This window comes from Bradysia coprophila, chromosome IV, assembly GCF_014529535.1.
Source record: "Bradysia coprophila strain Holo2 chromosome IV, BU_Bcop_v1, whole genome shotgun sequence".
NCBI lineage: Eukaryota > Metazoa > Arthropoda > Insecta > Diptera > Sciaridae > Bradysia > Bradysia coprophila.
In genome coordinates this window covers 2271614-2290159 of record NC_050738.1, presented here as the reverse complement: position 1 = coordinate 2290159, position 18546 = coordinate 2271614, and the positions used below count along the sequence as shown (strand labels likewise).

Below are 18546 nucleotides of genomic sequence, written 5' to 3'. Positions count from 1 at the left end.
CCATACAATCAAAACTGTTTATACAGTTTATGCAGTTAAAGCTGCTACACGCATGCGTTCGGAAGTGGTAAAACCGTATAAAGATTTTTAATAACAGTATTTTACTTGCCACCCGAAGGTGACAAGAACACTCTTTTGAGAGACAAAAGATTGAATTTGCGTTCCTGATGCCATAAAACTGAATTTGCGTTCTTGATGCCATTTTCAGTAGATCAGTACGAAATCCCAAGAAAAGTCATTCTGACTATTCGTGCGGTTAATGTTTGTCTAAAATTGAAAATAAACTCGAAACAACAAGGCCAAATCTTTGCCCATAGTCCAGTTAAAACGCGTAACCGTTAACGAAAACAAAAACAAAAGAAAAATGGTCAGTCAAGTCTTTCCCTAGAGTACCTAAAGACACGCCGTTTTGTCCTGCTGATCTCAAAATTCACTAGTTCACTTCCATAAAATTGCCGTAAATTTTATGTGGAAACAGTACACTAAGGGACTCGTCAGGAACGACAGTGTCGAAAATTCTGTGACCATATATGCGCTCTACGGTAAGGTGGACAAACTTTTAACAAAAACAACAAAGTGGAGGATCGAACACATTTCACAATCATTCATCATTTCATAATTTTTATTTAAAATAGAAAAGAGATGATACACATTCTGACCTCATTTATCCATACAGTCTGCATTCAGCCCAGGCCTTCCGCCGTTCTCGCACAAATAATTTTACACATTTCACACATTCTGAACACAAAAAAACCAAAGAACGACGTAAATCACACCCTTTGAACACAAAAAACCAAAGAACGAAAATCTAAACACTGACACAACCCAAATTCACGGTCACTAATCTAAAATTTAAAAATGCCAGTAACAGCGAAACAACGGAAAAACGAAAAAACCCTTGTCACTGAAGAAACATTTTCGTAATGTCAGTGTATCTGTTAGTTTAGTGACCCAACATTCTGGATAAAGTCTTTAAAATCGCAGTGTATTACCCATCTATCGCATGGAACAGGGCATGTCGTGTTGTCCATCCTTCACTCAGAACAAGGCGTGTAGCAGTGCTATATCCGTTCTTTTAAAAAGAACAAAATATGTCGTGTTACCCATCTTTCATTTAGAACAAGGTAAGTAGTGTACCAATCCTTAACTTAAGAAAAGGTGTGTAGCGTTACCCGCCTTTATTAGAGGTCAAAGCATGTCGTGTTACCCATCCTTCACTCAGAAAAAGGCTTCTGGTGCTACTTATCTTCACGTAGAATTAGGTATGTTAAAAATGCGATTTTTTGATGAATAAACGCAGTGAGACAAGGATGCAGTTGGTTTTATGAATGTCCGAATGAGCTAATGAATGAATGATTAAGTGTGAGTTGTTTGACGTTTCGTTGTTTTTGTATTTTTGCTAAGATCTCACTGCTATGTTCGTGGTAATTTTATAGTAGCTTTCCATTTGTGTCCAAACTTTCCATCAGAAGATGGCACCAAATTTTCATGGTAAATTTTCAACACTTGTACAATCGAGAATTTACTGCTGTCTTGTGAACGAATGTGATTGAAGCAACTGACGATGAACAGTTCTGTACTGTTCTGTGACCATCATCACACTCGGAGGTCGAAACAGCTTCTTTGCTTCAAATTTACTCACTAAACGTGAACCATGGGAAAGGGAAAAGCAATAGGTTTGTTTGTTCTGAAAGTTTTTCTCTCTTATGTTTTAGCTTTTCCTTTGTAGGCATTTCAGTTGAAGGTGATTCTAGGAATTCCAAACGCCCTGTATAAGGACGCAACGTCTGATCTACACTGGATCTTCAATCAACATTAGATTTGTCTATTATAGAAGTTGTTTTTATGAGAAGCGCCGCTGTTTAGTTAAAGTTTCTTTAGCTGTAATCGAGGTTAGTGTATGCGTGGTTAGTCCGCTGCAAAATCGTGGCGTATGAGAGTATGGCAACTGTGCCCTTGACGATCCCTTAACAGTTCTTTAGCTTCAGTTTATAGGCATTTCAGCTGGAAGTAATTTCAGAAATTCGCAACGTTTGAGCTGCACAGGTTCTTAATGTGGTTTGAGCTGCGCAGTGTCTTAGTTTAATTGGTTTCGTTTAAATCGCCCTGTCTGTCGGGTATCCTTCAAACAGAGCGATGTCTTTGCTTTTCAGCAGGAAACTTTTCCAGAATAAAACTCTCCGGTATGAAACTTTGGAAGAAAGCTTATCAAGCAGGCAGATGAAACCAAGGTTCACGTAATACCCTTTCTATTCTCTTCAAGTATACGAAAGTGTTTTTTCAATTTACATCACGAAGAGAATTTATTTCTCTGTTTGTTTATGTTTTGCATACTTTCGTTTTAGCGGTTTTTCTAGACTTAGCCAATAAAGTTAATTTGTCGTTTGGTGTTTTATTATTATAATAAAGTGAAAGCAGCCAAATGGTGGAATTTTTGTGATCATTTTTGTTACAGCATCTGACGTTACACCGACCCTGATTTTCACATCTTAGGTTTTGTCTGTTCTCACTAGTGTAATTGCTGTACATTGTGTGTTATTTGGGATTTAGTCCGCTGCGAATTTTACGTAGCGTTAAAAATCCTCCTAGAGATGCTCTAGGCTGCCCGAATAAAACGCCCAAACGAGAAAGTCGTGTGATGTGTGGATTGATAACAGTGTTGATTGTATGGGTGAATCAGATGAAAAATAGCTGAAGCAAATTCATGCTGAAATTTCACTGCCTAACGAATTAGATTTAAGAAAAAGAGGCTATTTCGATTACGAATCTCATTAGATCTTACAGTTACTGAAAAGAAAACAGCACCGAACATCACAATGCCGACTGGATGTGGCAGTAATACGTATACTGAGTAGATATTCGCATACAGAAAGAATAATTGACAAACAAGACACAATTTTCCTCTTAGAGTCATCTGCCAATCTTTGGTTAGCTCGAAATTACAAGGATATGCAACCAAATTTACGTAATCCAAAATAGAGGCAAGCTGCTCGATTGCTGTTTGTGGTTTTTTTGGTGCCTGTTTGCCATTTTTTCCCCTGACCTGAAGCAAAAAAAAGAAAGATTCATTTTGGACATCAAAAAACGAAGGAAAAGACATCTTAATTTATATTTAAAAAAAAACTTTGTTGGAGACGAGGAGCCATGTAAACATCCTTTTCCCTTAAAATTTTTCGCTCTAATTAGTCGGGAAACAGACAAAAATTTTATTCCCTTGACTGAAAGTCAAGGGTCTTATGCCAGAAAATACCCTAATATGTTAGTAACCATACAGTGTATGAAAAATTATCAAAACTTTAAATGTTTGAAATATTTTTTTTTTGTCACGACGATAACTTGAGTAATTCTTAACCGATTTTGATGATTTTTTTTTAATCGATGAGGAATGAAATTCCTGAGGTTAAGTTCGAAGATGAGCCATGTCGGGATAAGGTTCTGGAAACTATTCCAGAAAAACATGATTTTGTTGATAATTTTAATTGTTGATAATTGTAATTGATAATACAGTGCTGATAATTGATATTTTGATAATTTAATGTGTTGTGGTGATATTATTATATAAAATGTAACTGTAATAACTGATAATTGGTAATAATAATATTGTTCCCTTGGCTGAAAGTCAAGGGTCTTACGCCAGAAAATACCATAAAATGTTTGTAACCTAACAATGTATGAAATGTGAAGGAAAACGTAATTGTTTGTAACCTATTTTTTTTGTAATCACGATAACTTGATTAATTCATAACCGATTTTTATGATTTTTTTTTAATCGACGAGGAATGGGATTCCAGAGGTTAATTTCAAAGATGGGCCATATCGGGATAAGATTCTGGAAACTATTCCAGAAAAACAGGATTTTACTCTGTTGATAATTGATAATACATGTTAATTGAAAATTAATATTGATAATTTAATGTGCTGTGACATTTTATGAAATGTTATGAGAAACGTAATTGTTTGTAATCTATTTGTCACGACTTGAGATGACTTGAGTCATTCTTAACCGATTTTAATAAAATTTGTTTTAATCGACGAGGAATGGAATTCAAAGATGGGCCATGTCGGGCCTAAGGATCTGAAAGCTATTCCAGAAAAATTCATTTTACGCTGCTTATAATTGATAATTGATAATTATTGGTAATTGATAATTCCCTTCACTGAAATGATTGTAACCACACAAAGATAGTTGGAAGATAGGTCATGTGGGCCTAAAAGTATCTGGAAACTATTCCAGAAAAACAGGATTTTACTCTGTTGACAATTGATAATTTAATGTCTTATTCCCTTGACTGGCAGAAAATAGTGAAAAATTTTGGTTCATAAAATTATACATCTGACATTTCGAAGGTTAAGTTCGACGATAAGCTATGTGTGATCAACGCTTCGGAAGTTACCCCAAAAAATAGAAATGCAATGTAATAAATGAACAATATCATTGATATTCGATTATTGGTATTTGATAATTGATGGTTGATTTTTATATTTGATAATTAACAAGCAGCATATATCTATACAGTGAGTATATAGTATTACAAAAGTCAAGCAATTCTAACATTAGGCAACTTCGACGAGTGTGAAGCTTACGGCCCGAGCGAAGCGAGGGTCGTAATTCACACGAGTTGCGGTATCATATTGCAATATTAGACAGCTCGGCCTTGCGAGAAGTTTGCGATTAGACCAAACCTAATATTAGACAACTGACGAGTGTGAAGTTTGCGGCCCGAGCGAAGCGAGGGTCGTAATTCACACGAGTTTCGGTATTGTATTGCAATATTAGACAGCTCGGACAAGCGAGAAGTTTGCGATTAGACCAAACCTAATATTAGACAACTCTGACGAGTGTGAAGTTTGCGGCCCGAGCGAAGCGAGGGTCGTAATTCACACGAGTTGCGGTATCGTATTGCAATATTAGACAGCTCGGACGAGCGAGCAGTTTGCGGCAAAGTATCAAGCAGAGTAATAGAAAAAAATAAAGCAGTTAATTTTGGCGGTGTCAAATGTCATTTTCATTTGGTAAGATTTTTACACTCGTAAAATTGCGATGAGAGCCAACGTATATTTGAAAACTAGGCACGAACGTTCTTTCAATGAAAATGTGATCACTGAAAAAGGCTTTAAAACTCAATAGAATTTCATTGTGTCTTTATCGGATGCGCTTCTTTGTCACGTTGTAGACGATTAATCTGATATGAGGTGAAAAAATCAGTTAAAATAAATTGCAATACGATACCGCAACTCGTGTGATTTACGACCCTCGCTTCGCTCGGGCCGCAAACTTCACACTCGTACGAGTTGTCTAATATTAGGTTTGGCCTAGCCGCAAACTTCTCACTCGTTCGAGCTGTCTAAGATTGCAATATGATACCGTAACTCGTGTGAATTACGACCCTCGCTTCGCTCGGGCCGAAAACTTCACACTCGTCGGAGTTGTCTAATGTTAGAATTGCTTGTTTGTAATACTATATGCTCACTGTATATGTAATTTCAGGTACAGTCGCCAAGATTTCAAATGTCTTTTTTGTTAGGAATTTGACGTTTTCAATGAATTCCACTCAATCCACACAACTCACACTCTGTCTGTATCAGTATGATCCGCTGTGGTTTCCAAGGTTGTATTATTAGAAGGTTGCGCCAACAGCCTTTGTCGTGGTGGCATTAAATAAAAAATAATTGCCGTAGTGCATTGTATTTTAAATTAGGCGAATTCTTCGCTGTGGCATTAATGCGAAAATGAAGTAACCAGAACGAAGATAAATACCTAAATATCAATAATACCACTGTAGTAACCATTTTTATTTCTCCATTTACCATTTACCACAAAAAATGAATTTTTGCTTTGTTTACTTGACAGTTCGCTATCTCAAGGAGTACTTTTTTGTTGAGTGGCAACCATACTTAAGTTAATGCGGTAAATTATTTTGTTTTCTTAAAAGTCATACGACAGTCCTAAAAGTTTGTTCCAATTAACTGTTAATCCGAACTTTGACAACAGGAACGACAACGACTTCATTCAAAACAGACGTATCTTCTTCTCTCAGTGAAGGGAATCATCAATGATCAATTACCAATAATTATCAATTATCAACATAGTAAATGGAATAGCTTCCGACCTTAATCTCGGGAATTCCATTCCTCGTCGATTAAAAGAAATTTTATTAAAATCGGTTAAGAATTATTACTCAAGTTATCGTCATGACAAAAAAATGGTTACAAACAATTACGTTTTTGATAACATTTCATACAATATCGCCACAACACATTAAATTATCATAAATTATCACAAAATCAATTATCAGCGGTATAATATCATGTATTATCAAGTATCAACAGAGTAAAATCCTGTTTTCTGGAATAGTTTCCAGAACCTTATATGCCGGCATAGCCAACCTTCTAAAAAAAATCATCAAAATCGGTTAAGAATTACTCAAGTTATCGTGATGACAAAAAAATGGCTACAAACAATTAAGGTTTTGATAATTTTTCATACACTGTACTGTAAACTGTTACCAACATTTTAGGGTATTTTCTGGCGTAAGACCCTTGACTTCAGTCAAGGGAACAATATTATTATTACCAATTATTATCAGATACTTATTTTTCTGAAATAGTTTCCAGAACCTTATACATTGCCCATCCTCGAACTTAACCTCAGAAATCCCATTCTTCTACGTTTTTAATAACATTTTATATAATATCACCACAACACATTAAATTATCATTATCACAATAGCAATTATCAGCACTGTATTATCAATTACAATTATCAATAAAATCATGTTTTTCTGGAATAGTTTCCAGAACCTTATCCCGACATGGCTCATCTTCGAACTTAACCTCAGGAATTTGATTCCTCGTCGATTAAAAAAAAAATCATCCAAATCGGTTAAGAATTACTCAAGTTATCGTCGTGACAAAAAAAAATTATTTCAAACAATTAAAGTTTTGATAATTTTTCATACACTGTATGGTTACTAACATTTTAGGGTATTTTCTGGCATAAGACCCTTGACTTTCAGTCAAGGGAATAATGACTAGGTCTGGGTAATGTAGTTAAACAAATTGAAGTACAAGATTTGAAATCAACAGATTAAAAATACTTCGATCGATGGAAGTAATAGACCCGATAATAATACTAGTCATACGCTTCCTCAACACCGAATAAAAGATGTGTGTAGTTCTTGAAAAGACATGATATTTATTAGAATGAGGAAAAATCGGTTCGAATAAATGTAGGCCTTTACAAATGCAGGCAAATAGTGTTTATAGGAGTTGCCCAAATAATCCTTGCTAATAGGTGAATTTTGAAACCTTTCCCCGTATACGCTTTCTTCTCACACCTAATAACATTGCGTGCCACACTGTGCTACTGTGCAGTTGGACCGTCCCATTAACGCTTAAAATTACTTAGTGCCACAAAGTTTGTGGCAGTGTGCTGTTATGCTCACAATATATATAACAAATGCACCTGACGTAATTTCAATAGTTGACAATGAAATCACTCCTTTAATTAATAAGGACCACCTGCGATTATGCACGATATTTCCCAAGTAAAGCAAAATAAACTGTTTTAAGAACCACTTAATCAACAAATGTTTCAGTCCGAAAAAGTTCAATTATTCAATTTATTCTTACGTTTATAGTGCAAGGGTAATTTTGTGTAGACACAGGTGAACATTTGAAAATAATGAATGAATGAATTTATTGACACCGCCAAAAAACTGGCTGAATAATAATAATTTACAATAATCACATCGTTACAATATCACAGTTCGAGCAATTCGTCGAATTTTTAAAACAATCGACTGATAAAAACTAGAACTAAAAACCAAATTCTTCGTAAATTCTCATTTTGAACGCACTCCTGTCATTGTACTTTATCACCGTCGTTTATGTTCATTCATAAGTCTTATCAACCGATCAATTGGCTAATTCGCTAAGTATTCACTATAGATCTTCGCGGTTCGACTAGAATCCGCAACGTAGACGTTCGAAAATTATAAGCAATTATAAGAAACTTTCATTGTAAACAAACTTTGAAGAAATCAGATCGTCGGTTATGTTTCCTTTCAATATATCAAAAGCTAGTACAGCATCAGCCACTGTTCGATGCACCTCCAAAATTTGAAATTTCAGTTGTTTGCATCGATCTTCATACGGTGCCAATCGATATGATGTTGCATTTGCTCTTTTCTCCAGCAGGTAAATCACGAATTGCTTTTGTATTGATTCTATGTCATCTCTATAAATCTGTGCCGCTGGATTCCAGACTTGACGCAAATTCCAGACTTGACCTTACGTAAGCCAATTCGCTGTGTTTCTTTGGTGAAATTTCCATTGGAATAATGTTTTATGCATCCCACTATTTGTCGACATTTTATTGTCATTTGTTCTATGTGTTGTCCAGGATGAAATCTTTTGTTTGTCAGTACGCCCAAGTCGTTGACTTCTTCAACTCTCTCAACGATATGCCGTCCCATCGTGTATTCGGCTTCAATGAATGAAGAATCGTGTCGGTAGGCGCTGAATACGTGACATTTTTCATCATGCGGCCAGTTTGATATCATCAGCGAACAACAGTGTAGTTGCGAATTCCACTACGTCGACTAAATCATTGATGAATACGGTGAACATTAGCAGTCCTAGTGAACTTCCAGGCGGAACACCTGATGGAGATTCAAACAATCTGGATTTGACGTTACCGATCCGCACGTAATTCGTTCTACCAGTCAGAAATTGACACACCCATCTTGCCGTTTTTTCACCAATATCGAATCTGGCTAGATTGATAATGAGCAATCTTATCACCAGTTTGTCGAAAGCTGCTTTGTAATCTCCGAAAAACACGTCCAATTGACTTGAATATTCGAATGCCATATGTGCCAGTATTGATAAATACAACAAGTTCGTGACGACCGATTTTTTGTTCCTAAATATATGCTAGTGCACTTTTTAACTGCGGTTGTATCTTTTCGCTCATTTTCCGTTTGACAGCAATTTCATGTATTTTCATGACAATTAGTCGGGAAACAGCGACTTTTTATAATTTATTTTGACAAAAAGGCTTATTTTAAGAAAATAATTCTTCTGCAACATATGAAAAAAACACAATTTTATATTTTGAAAGTTGAAATGAAAATCCACAAAACTCACATTAAATTTATACAACAATCGGCAATGTTATAACACGGCTCCGATGTGCCTTTGTTATTGTTTGTAAATGGAATTTCTAAACTGTTCTAAAAAACTTACAGCCTCCTGACAGTCTCCTGACAGTATTTTTGAATATTGAAAAATATTGAGAAGAAAGTCGTACGAAATTATTAAAATACATTTTAAATATATTTGAATTATCGTAAAAGAAATTCTGTAAACGGAGAATTGTTCTATTTTGTGTAAAGAATCTACATAAATTATAAAAATTTTGTCTGTTTCCTGACTAATTATACATTTAAATTGCCACATAGCTGTAGCAACGCGCGTTTAATGGGAAAAATCATTTATTGCTTCAAAAAGTTCTTGTTCAGAGATCAGATCAATTTCGATAACAGACAGCTGTCTATTTGTGTGTCTGATTTACACCAAATCATGGATTCAGTGCTGTGTTCCCAGCAATGTGCCAAAAAATGATTGGGAATTGCTGAAATCGTTGAATCGATATACTCGATTCAATTCCAAAATCGCACGTTGTGCCATCGAAAAATTTCAAGACCATCTATGGTATTTAGGGTCTGAGCTGGTGGTACTCTCATTATTCTCGAACAAAGTTCAAAATCAAACTAAGTCTCTCATGTCTTCAAAAATGAATTGCTTGGACAACGGACAATGGGTTGACAGAGACCTTAAGTTGAATTTCAACAAAAAGATTTTTAACAAAGAACTTTACGACTTGGTGGGTCCATCATCGATGACAATTCTAAAAAGCTTACAAATCAACATCGATTTTATGTTCCTAAACGAAGTGGACAGCTGTTAACAGAATACCAACGCGCCAAAGAAATTCCTTAAAAGTCGTTAGCGACACAGCAGAACGCGCCCTGAAAGTTATGACTGACTATAATGGGACGTTAACATTGAACGAGTTCAAAAAGCACAGCGTTATTCAAGTGGTTGAGGACAGTCGATATCGTATACCAAATTTAAAGAAAACTTTGCTTGCTAGTTACACACGTCGTCAGTAATGCATTTATTTTCAACGTTGACCTACTCTAGTTATTGCCTGTTTTAAGAAATCTTCATTTAAATTTTTAACTATTTTTAACTTATACTATGTAATGCCGCAATAAATTTCCTTTGTCATTTCCTTTCGGAATATTGTTTAAAATTCGGACATATTATACAGAATGGGCTTGTTAGAAACGACGGCTCTGAGTGTCAGCATTATCAACAACAGCTAAAAAAAAACACGTTTTTTGAATGAACTTGCGGAGTCCGAAACATGATTATTTTGGGTTAATTATTTCACATTACGATTCAGAAAATATGAAATTGCCGAAATATGCATGTGCGCAGTACTTTTAATTTTTAGTGTGAATTGAGCTAGGTCTGTAAGGTGACCTGGCAAATTCACTGGCCGAAAACAGCATGGTTGTCCTAACTTTATGTCAATGAAATATATTTGATTTTTTATTTACATATGATGAATTTGATATTTCTTCTTAAACTTACTTTAATAAACAGTTTTTTAACGGAACTAAAATACCCACTCATCTTTAAATTAAATAAAAATTTTCTTTATTAAAAGCAAAAAAAGGCTGCAAAGTGCAACCAGCAAAAAAATGGGTTTATAATTGAATTTTAAACAGTGATCTTAAGTCTCGTCCAGTCTTCTAACAACTGAAGTCGTGATAAACACACGTTTTACAATATAAATCCAATCCGGCAAGGACATATGTATTTTGCATCGATTTTTGAATTTTGTCGTTTCTATAGGAAACTTGAATGACATCATGCAAAATAAATAATTTTTAAAAGGATATGTTTTTAGATTGACTCACTTTCCTTGATAATTTTATCAAATTTGTCATGTTCTGCGCACCGTTCCGTAATTTATACCGTAACTCATTTATAAATTACGAACCAAAAGATTTTCAAAACAAGGCATCAGAACAGTCGGAGCGTTTGCTGCGACTTAGCCCCGTACAACCCGTAATCCTATTTCGTCCGCAACCATAATACGTCCGTAGCCCTAATAAGCCCGGAACCCTAATACGTCTACAACCCTCTAATGCGTCTGTTACCAAAATGCAAGTCAAGTTGGGCATTGTCGAATTTACTGAAACTGTTCATTTTTAAAATGGCATCTATTTTTTTGGTAGCAAATTTATTCTTTTACCAGCAAAATTATTCTTTTTATCTGCAAAATTATTGTTTTTATCAGCAAAATTAATCTTTTTGTAGGTAATTTTATTCTTTTTTTTCTGCAAAATTATCCTTTTTTTTCTGCAAATTTAATATTTTTTCTAACAAATTTATTGTTGCCTGAGTAACAAAATTATTGTTGCCTGAGTAGCAAATTTATTGCTTTTCAACGACATATTTATTTTTCGTCGACAAATTTTCATCAGCAGAATTATTGTTTTATCGGCAAATTTATCACTTTTCGACTAACAAAATATAGGCAAGGTATCGTGAAGTGTGTGAAAAATGCAACACGAAACTTTAAAATTAACGACAGATAATTTACGTTTACTTCAACCTTATCAGACTCACATTGTCGATCGTATTTTTTACAGGAAAGGCGAGTAAAAATGTCTAAATAATAACAACGCGCAAGTTTGAAACGCACGACAGAAAATTTTGTTTTGATATGATTTGTTTGACCGGGATACAAAATATTGAATTTCAACAAATAATTAACCACCAACCATATCAAACCAAAATTTTCTGTCGTGCGTTTCAAACTTGCGCGCCGCTATTTTCCAAACATTTTTCAGAGTGACGATTTTTCAGACTTTTTTCAGAAACTTTGTACTCATCTTAATGATTTTCTAAATATTTTCCAGCGACCTGTGTGCCCATGTGTTTAGAATATTGACAGAACTGTCAATAATATACGCAGAGTTATTATGCTGATGTCGTGTGTTTGTGTGTCTCCAGCTCAAATCAAAGCAAATTTTAACTGGTATCAAACAAACAAATTTTATTTTTTTAAATAGTCGAGTTAACTTATGTTTGTAAGAAAGATACAAAACCTAGAAAATACTAAAAATTCAAGAACAGTCTTAGATGAATCGACTTTTTGCCGTTTACTGGCGGAATCTTTTTTTTATCAAAATATTAAACAAAGAAAATACTAAAAATGAAAGAAAAATCTTTTTTGTACAAAGTCTTACGCTACAATCAGAGCATGCTTGGCCTTACGTGGGCGCCCACGCTCGGCGTGTTAAAACGCTTTTTATGTGACTAAATATTAGACGATGCGAGAGAAAAAAAATAACTCCTAAGTTACCGACACCGTTCCGGCGCCCGGCTCGCATTGCGGCCCTCCGCTTCGCTCCGGGGCAATGGGCCGGATCGCTCGGCGGGTTCAAACGCTTTTTATGTGACTAAATATTAGACGATGCGAGAGAAAAAAAATTAACTCCTAAGTTACCGACACCGTTCCGGCGCCCGGCTCGCATTGCGGCCCTCCGCTTCGCTCCGGGGCAATGGGCCGGATCGCTCGGCGGGTTCAAACGCTTTTTATGTGACTAAATATTAGACGATGCGAGAGAAAAAAAATTAACTCCTAAGTTACCGACACCGTTCCGGCGCCCGGCTCGCATTGCGGCCGGAACGCTTTTTATGTGACTAAATATTAGACGATGCGAGGGAAAAAAAATTAACTCCTAAGTTACCGACACCGTTCCGGTGCCCGGCTCGCATTGCGGCCCTCCGCTTCGCTCCGGGGCAATGGGCTGGATCGCTCGGCGGGTTGAAACGCTTTTTATGTGACTAAATATTAGACGATGCGAGAGAAAAAAAATTAACTCCTAAGTTACCGACAACGTTCCGGCGCCCGGCTTGCATTGCGGCCCTTCGCTTCGCTCCGGGGCAATGGGCCGGATCGCTCGGCGGGTTCAAACGCTTTTTATGTGACTAAATATTAGACGATGCGAGAGAAAAAAAATTAACTCCTAAGTTAACGACACCGTTCCGGCGCCCGGCTCGCATTGCGGCCCTCCGCTTCGCTCCGGGGCAATGGGCCGGATCGCTCGGCGTGTTAAAACGCTTTTTACGTGACTAAATATTAGACGATGCGATAATTTTGTTTCTTGCAAGTCAATAATTTTGCCGATACCAAAATTAAAATTTGCTGCTGAAAATTACAGAAAAATCTAATAATTTTGCTGGTTAGAAAAAATAAAATTGCTGATGTAAAAAAGATAAATTTGCAGAAAAAAAAAATTGCGGTCGAAAAAATAATTTTGCTGGAAAAAGGAATAAAACTGCAGTCAAAAATTAATAATTTTGCAGATAACAACTATAATTTTGCTGATTTAAAAGAATAATTTAGACGGGTAAAAATATATATCCCTTTTTAAAATTGCGCATATCGCAATTACGAAAGCCCGTACGAAGTACCTTTCAAATAAAACCAACAATTTACGACATTATTTTAGAAACCCAAAATTTTTTGCCAACTTTCCATTGGGTATTCAATTACCTCTCAAATGAAACAAAAACTAGCAAAATCCGTTGAGATTTACTCGATTTATGTGCAAAAAGCACTTAGGGCCGAGTAGCGGTCTTAGTGCAAGGGCCCAAATTTGAAACTTTTTTTGCCATCATTCTATTCGGCATTAAATTATCTCTCAAATGAAACAAAAACTAGCAAAATCGGATGAGATTTACTCGATTTATGTGCAAAAAACACTTAGGGCCGAGTAGCGGCCCTAGTCCAAGGGCCCAAATTTGAAACATTTTTCGCCACGTTCTTTTCGGCATTCAATTATCTCTCAAATGAAACAAAAACTAGCAAAATCGGATGAGATTTACTCGATTTATGTGCAAAAAACACTTAGGGCCGAGTAGCGGCCTTAGTGCAAGGGCCCAAATTTGAAACTTTTTTCGCCACGTTCTTTTCGGTATTCAATTACCTTCCATAAAAAACTAAAACTAGCAAAATCGGATGAGATTTACTCGATTTATGTGCAAAAAACACTTAGGGCCGAGTAACGACCTTTGAGCCCTCCCAACAAGCCCACGTTGCATCTTACCCAAAAACAATGTTCTACTCGTCAATACCTTTCATTTGATATATCACAAGCAGCTATTGCGTGCGTATTTCGGTAGATATCGTCGAAAGACTGAAAAACACCTATAGGGCCCTAACTCTGGAGGGGCCGACCCTACCATGCCCATTTTCGAACTTGACCTTACTTTTGTCGATACCAATCGGGAAAAAAAGAATTTTGAAAAAAGGTTGTGATTTACTCAAGACGGACGGACGGACGGACATTTTTTTTATTGCGGATTCGTCATCTATGAACATAACCAAATGCTTTGCCCTTACTGTCTGCTTCCAATTCGACGTGTTACAAACGGCATATTAATCTTATAAGCCCCCAGTACTTCGTACGGGGCTAAAAATCATCAAATGAATAGGTGAAATGAAAAATAAGTTGTGGTTATGGTTCTGTGGATGACATCGGTTCGTGTTCGGTTCATTTTCTTCGGCTTAACCGTTGCTTGGAAGAAACCTTAACGATCGAAATGCATATTTATTTTCATCATAATGTACTTATGACCATTAGAGTATTATCTGCCCTATAACTAGAGTCACATTACTGCTCCTAGCATGAACACTAAATTGACCAAGGCTGTATACTTTGGGGAGGTCACGCAGATGCAGATACGCGGGTTACACACCACGTTTCATACAAAAAATTCACCACGCCATACAAATTCAATTTTGGTGAATTTGTTTGTATGGAAAAGGTGTGTTCCCGCGTATCTAATAAAACGGCGATCTGCGTGACCTCCCCAAAGTATACAGCCTTGAAATTGACAAGTGTAAAATTTGGAGGCTTTAGTGATACGAGCTACCGCTTAGGATTGTTTGTATTGTATGTTTTAACTCATACAACGAAAACGAGTCATCTCTGAATCTGTACACAAAAAAAACATGGTGTCAAAATTTTTATTTTACCTGGACTTTTAAGTCCAAAAAATGGTGTAGAAAAAATCACACAATTAATCGGGAAACAGACACAAAATTTTTATAATTTCATTACATTCTTTATACAAAATAGAACAATTCTGCGTTTACAGAATTTTTTTTACGATAATTTAAAGTGGAAGCAAGATAAAATGATCTATTATCAAAGAATTAAACGAAATCCAGTTTTTGGAGAAAGCATAAACGACATTGCAGTGTAAAAGCTTACGAATGTGCATTAGAACAGTTTGCGCACGGTAAACCCGATAAAGCCTTACGAATGTTCAAATGTGTAGCAATGAAATTTCATGGCTTCTACACATTACCGATAAGCCGTTTAAGTACGTCCGTTTGATTTAAAATAATGTGGATAAACCATGTAAAGTCTGACTCGTGATTGACTTTTATTGCAATATTCATCTGAATTGTTTTTACTAGAATTAGATATTTTAATTTGTTGCGTGAAATTAACAATAATATTCGATTCAATTGCCGTACACTACATATTAACAGCTTTGATATCGATTTACACCAAATGCATTACAGAGTACAAAGACATGTTCACGAAACAAAAAACATTTGCATTCGCACAAACATCAGTGCTTACAGTGTTTTGTACTATACGAATGTATGCGCTCGCATACGAACTGTTTGCGCACCAAACCGGATAAAATCATACGAATTTTATGTAAATGTTTGAATGGACCTGATTAAAGTTTACAATTTCTAATTCTAAATTCTAAAAATTAAATTCTTCATAGATTGTGGAAATTGTTATCGTCACTACCGCAAAAATCAGCGATGGCACTGCCTTCGAGTCGGTCTTTTAAGATACGAAATTTAAAAATGAAAATCATTTGTTAAGAAATTAAATTTTCGATCACATGTCCATGAAAATATTGTTCGGTGAAGTGACAGAAGTGACCGACTTGCCGACAGCGTCAATCATTGAGACTCCTGCGAAATAGTGCTCAAATCCACAATCTATTGATTCAAAAATATTTTTGGCTGAATCTAATTATCAAACTACTACTCCAGTTGTAAGAGGGTGAGTCTTACATCAGGTAATGTAGTTCTCATCATTTTGATCATTTCTAAAGTGGCGATATCGCTCTGTTTGAGGATACGATAGTGCTGCCAAAGGTGAAAAATGAGTTTTATGGTCATATTACAGCTCTACATTGCCAAAATACGAAAAAAAAACATAGTCGCTTCAGTAAATCTGAACAAAAGTCTCCTGTGGGCATTGTGCATAAAATACATGGAGGTCCGTAGAAGTTGCCGTAGATAAAAAACACAAAAGATGAAGTCAAAACATTGAATTTTTCGAACACGCGCGGACTTTTCAAAACCGCAGGGATTCCACAGAAAATTTAATTTAAAAAAGTGGAAAAGTGACCAAAAACAACAAAAATAGTCAAATCTCCAAGGATGCAAATAAGTAGTGGAATTGAGTTACAAACAAATTTTTTTTTAATTTTTTATCGATGGAGAACCTAATTATAAGACACTTTGTCTCGTATCATATGCCAAAAAAAAATAAAACTTTTTTTATAAATCATTTTGAAAGTCACTAAAAACACGAAAATTCGAATAGAAATACAGTATGTCATCAAAAAATTTTGTATTTCGATTCGAATTTTCGTGTTTTTAGTGACTTTCAAAATAATTTATAAAAAAAGTTTTAACTTTTTTTGGCATATGATACAAGACAAAGTGTCTTATAATTAGGTTCTCCATCGATAAAAAAAAAAAATTGTTTGTAACTCAATTGCGAAAACTCTGGTTTAATGTTATTGTAAGGTGCTAGACATTTTTCCTTAGAAATGTACCATTCTAACTTAATTTCTAATCTTTTTTTTCATTGATTAAAAAAAAAGGGAATGAAGGCTCTCATTATTTCAGATTTAATTTCATTGCTTCAATTTCTCTTATAATTTCGCTTCAAAATTTAGTTCTAGACTCACTTCAGTCAATTACAACTGATAAAAGTATTCCGCTCTCAAAATAGTTGAAATAAGTGAGAAATCGAGCAAAAGTTCGAAAGTTTCTCACTTTTTCAGATGTTGAAAATAGTTGAAAAAAGGGAGAAAAGTGAGTCATTGGTCCCTGAAACCGAGATGTTTTCGGTTTTGTGGTGCACTGACTATTTGTAAATTTTACATCAAAAATTCAAGTACAACACACAGAAAATCTGGCAAAAATTATCATGAAATTTCTGAATTATATGAAAATATCGAAATTTTGGTAGTGATCGAATTTAGACATTTTGATAGCTATTAGTTATCGATAATGATTTACTACCACCATCACCACCAACATGTCTTTTGTGTAAAATTCAATGCTCCGACGATTGCAAAATTTTGTTGTGTTCTGGTGGGTCTGGAAAGTCAAAATGTGCCGATTAACACGAGTTTTTCATCTGGGGCAACATTTGCAAACCACCATGTACTTAAGTATGGTTTCCACTCAAGAAAAAGTACTCCGTGTGAGAGCGAGCTAAGTAAATAAAGCTGAAGTTTTAAAAATTCAAGTTTATCTCTCACACGGAGTATATTTTTGGTAAGTGGAATTCAAGCCTTACTCACAATGTCTGAAGAAACACTATTTTTCGTATTTTGGCAGCACTATCGGATTCTCAAACAGAACGATATCGCCACTTTAGAAATGATCAAAATGATGAGAACTATATTACCTGATGAAAGACTCACCCTCTTCCTGGAGTAGGAGTTTGATAATCATGTCCGGAGCGATAGCGGAGGACTTGACGCAGTCTAATCCCCAAGAAAAGAATGAAGAAATTTTTTTGAGACGCGCCAACTATGTATAGCCGAAGATTTGAGTTTCTACTCTTTGGTCTATATCACCACAAAACCTATTCTATCATATTCTCGCTTCAAATACGAGCAAAACGAGCTATCACTCGACTATGTAGGTTTAAAATTACCGGAGATACATATACATCGTTTTGAAATTGGTCACTTTTCATAGAAAATGCACCAAATTGACTCTTTCCAAACAATCAAAATCCTTCAACTTACTCTGTATGTTTCTATCTATCTATCTATGATTTGAAATATTCAGCGAAAAGATCGGCAATTTCTTCCCCTGGTTTACCAGTTCTGTCATTGTAATGCATTTCGTCTGGATACCTCTCGACTCCTCCACTCAACTTGGCGAATTTCCAAAATTCAGCTGGATTAGATGCGATGTTTTCTTGTGTATTACGGATATAGTCATTGAATCGACGGTCGTTTTCATCATTAAATGCTTTCAGCGCTTCTTCATATTCAGTCGTTGTGTGGAGTCCATTCTTTCTTTTAACATTTATCTCGTCGATTTTTCAAACATTGCAACAAAGGAGACCACCATTTCGGTTTATTGGAATACTTTTTGAAGGTTATTTT

At 35.5% G+C, this 18546-nt stretch overlaps 1 protein-coding gene and 1 long non-coding RNA gene across 2 annotated transcripts in view; one reads left to right on the top strand and one right to left on the bottom strand.

Annotated features, from left to right (window-relative positions):
• LOC119066825 overlaps positions 1 to 18546 on the bottom strand; it is a 29751-nt gene that overhangs the window by 8196 nt on the left and 3009 nt on the right. The gene's annotated exons all lie outside the window — the stretch shown is intronic.
• LOC119066829 lies at positions 1414 to 17087 on the top strand. The gene is made up of 3 exons (XR_005085808.1): positions 1414 to 1424; positions 11249 to 11252; positions 17045 to 17087. It is a non-coding gene; the product is annotated as an uncharacterized LOC119066829 (long non-coding RNA).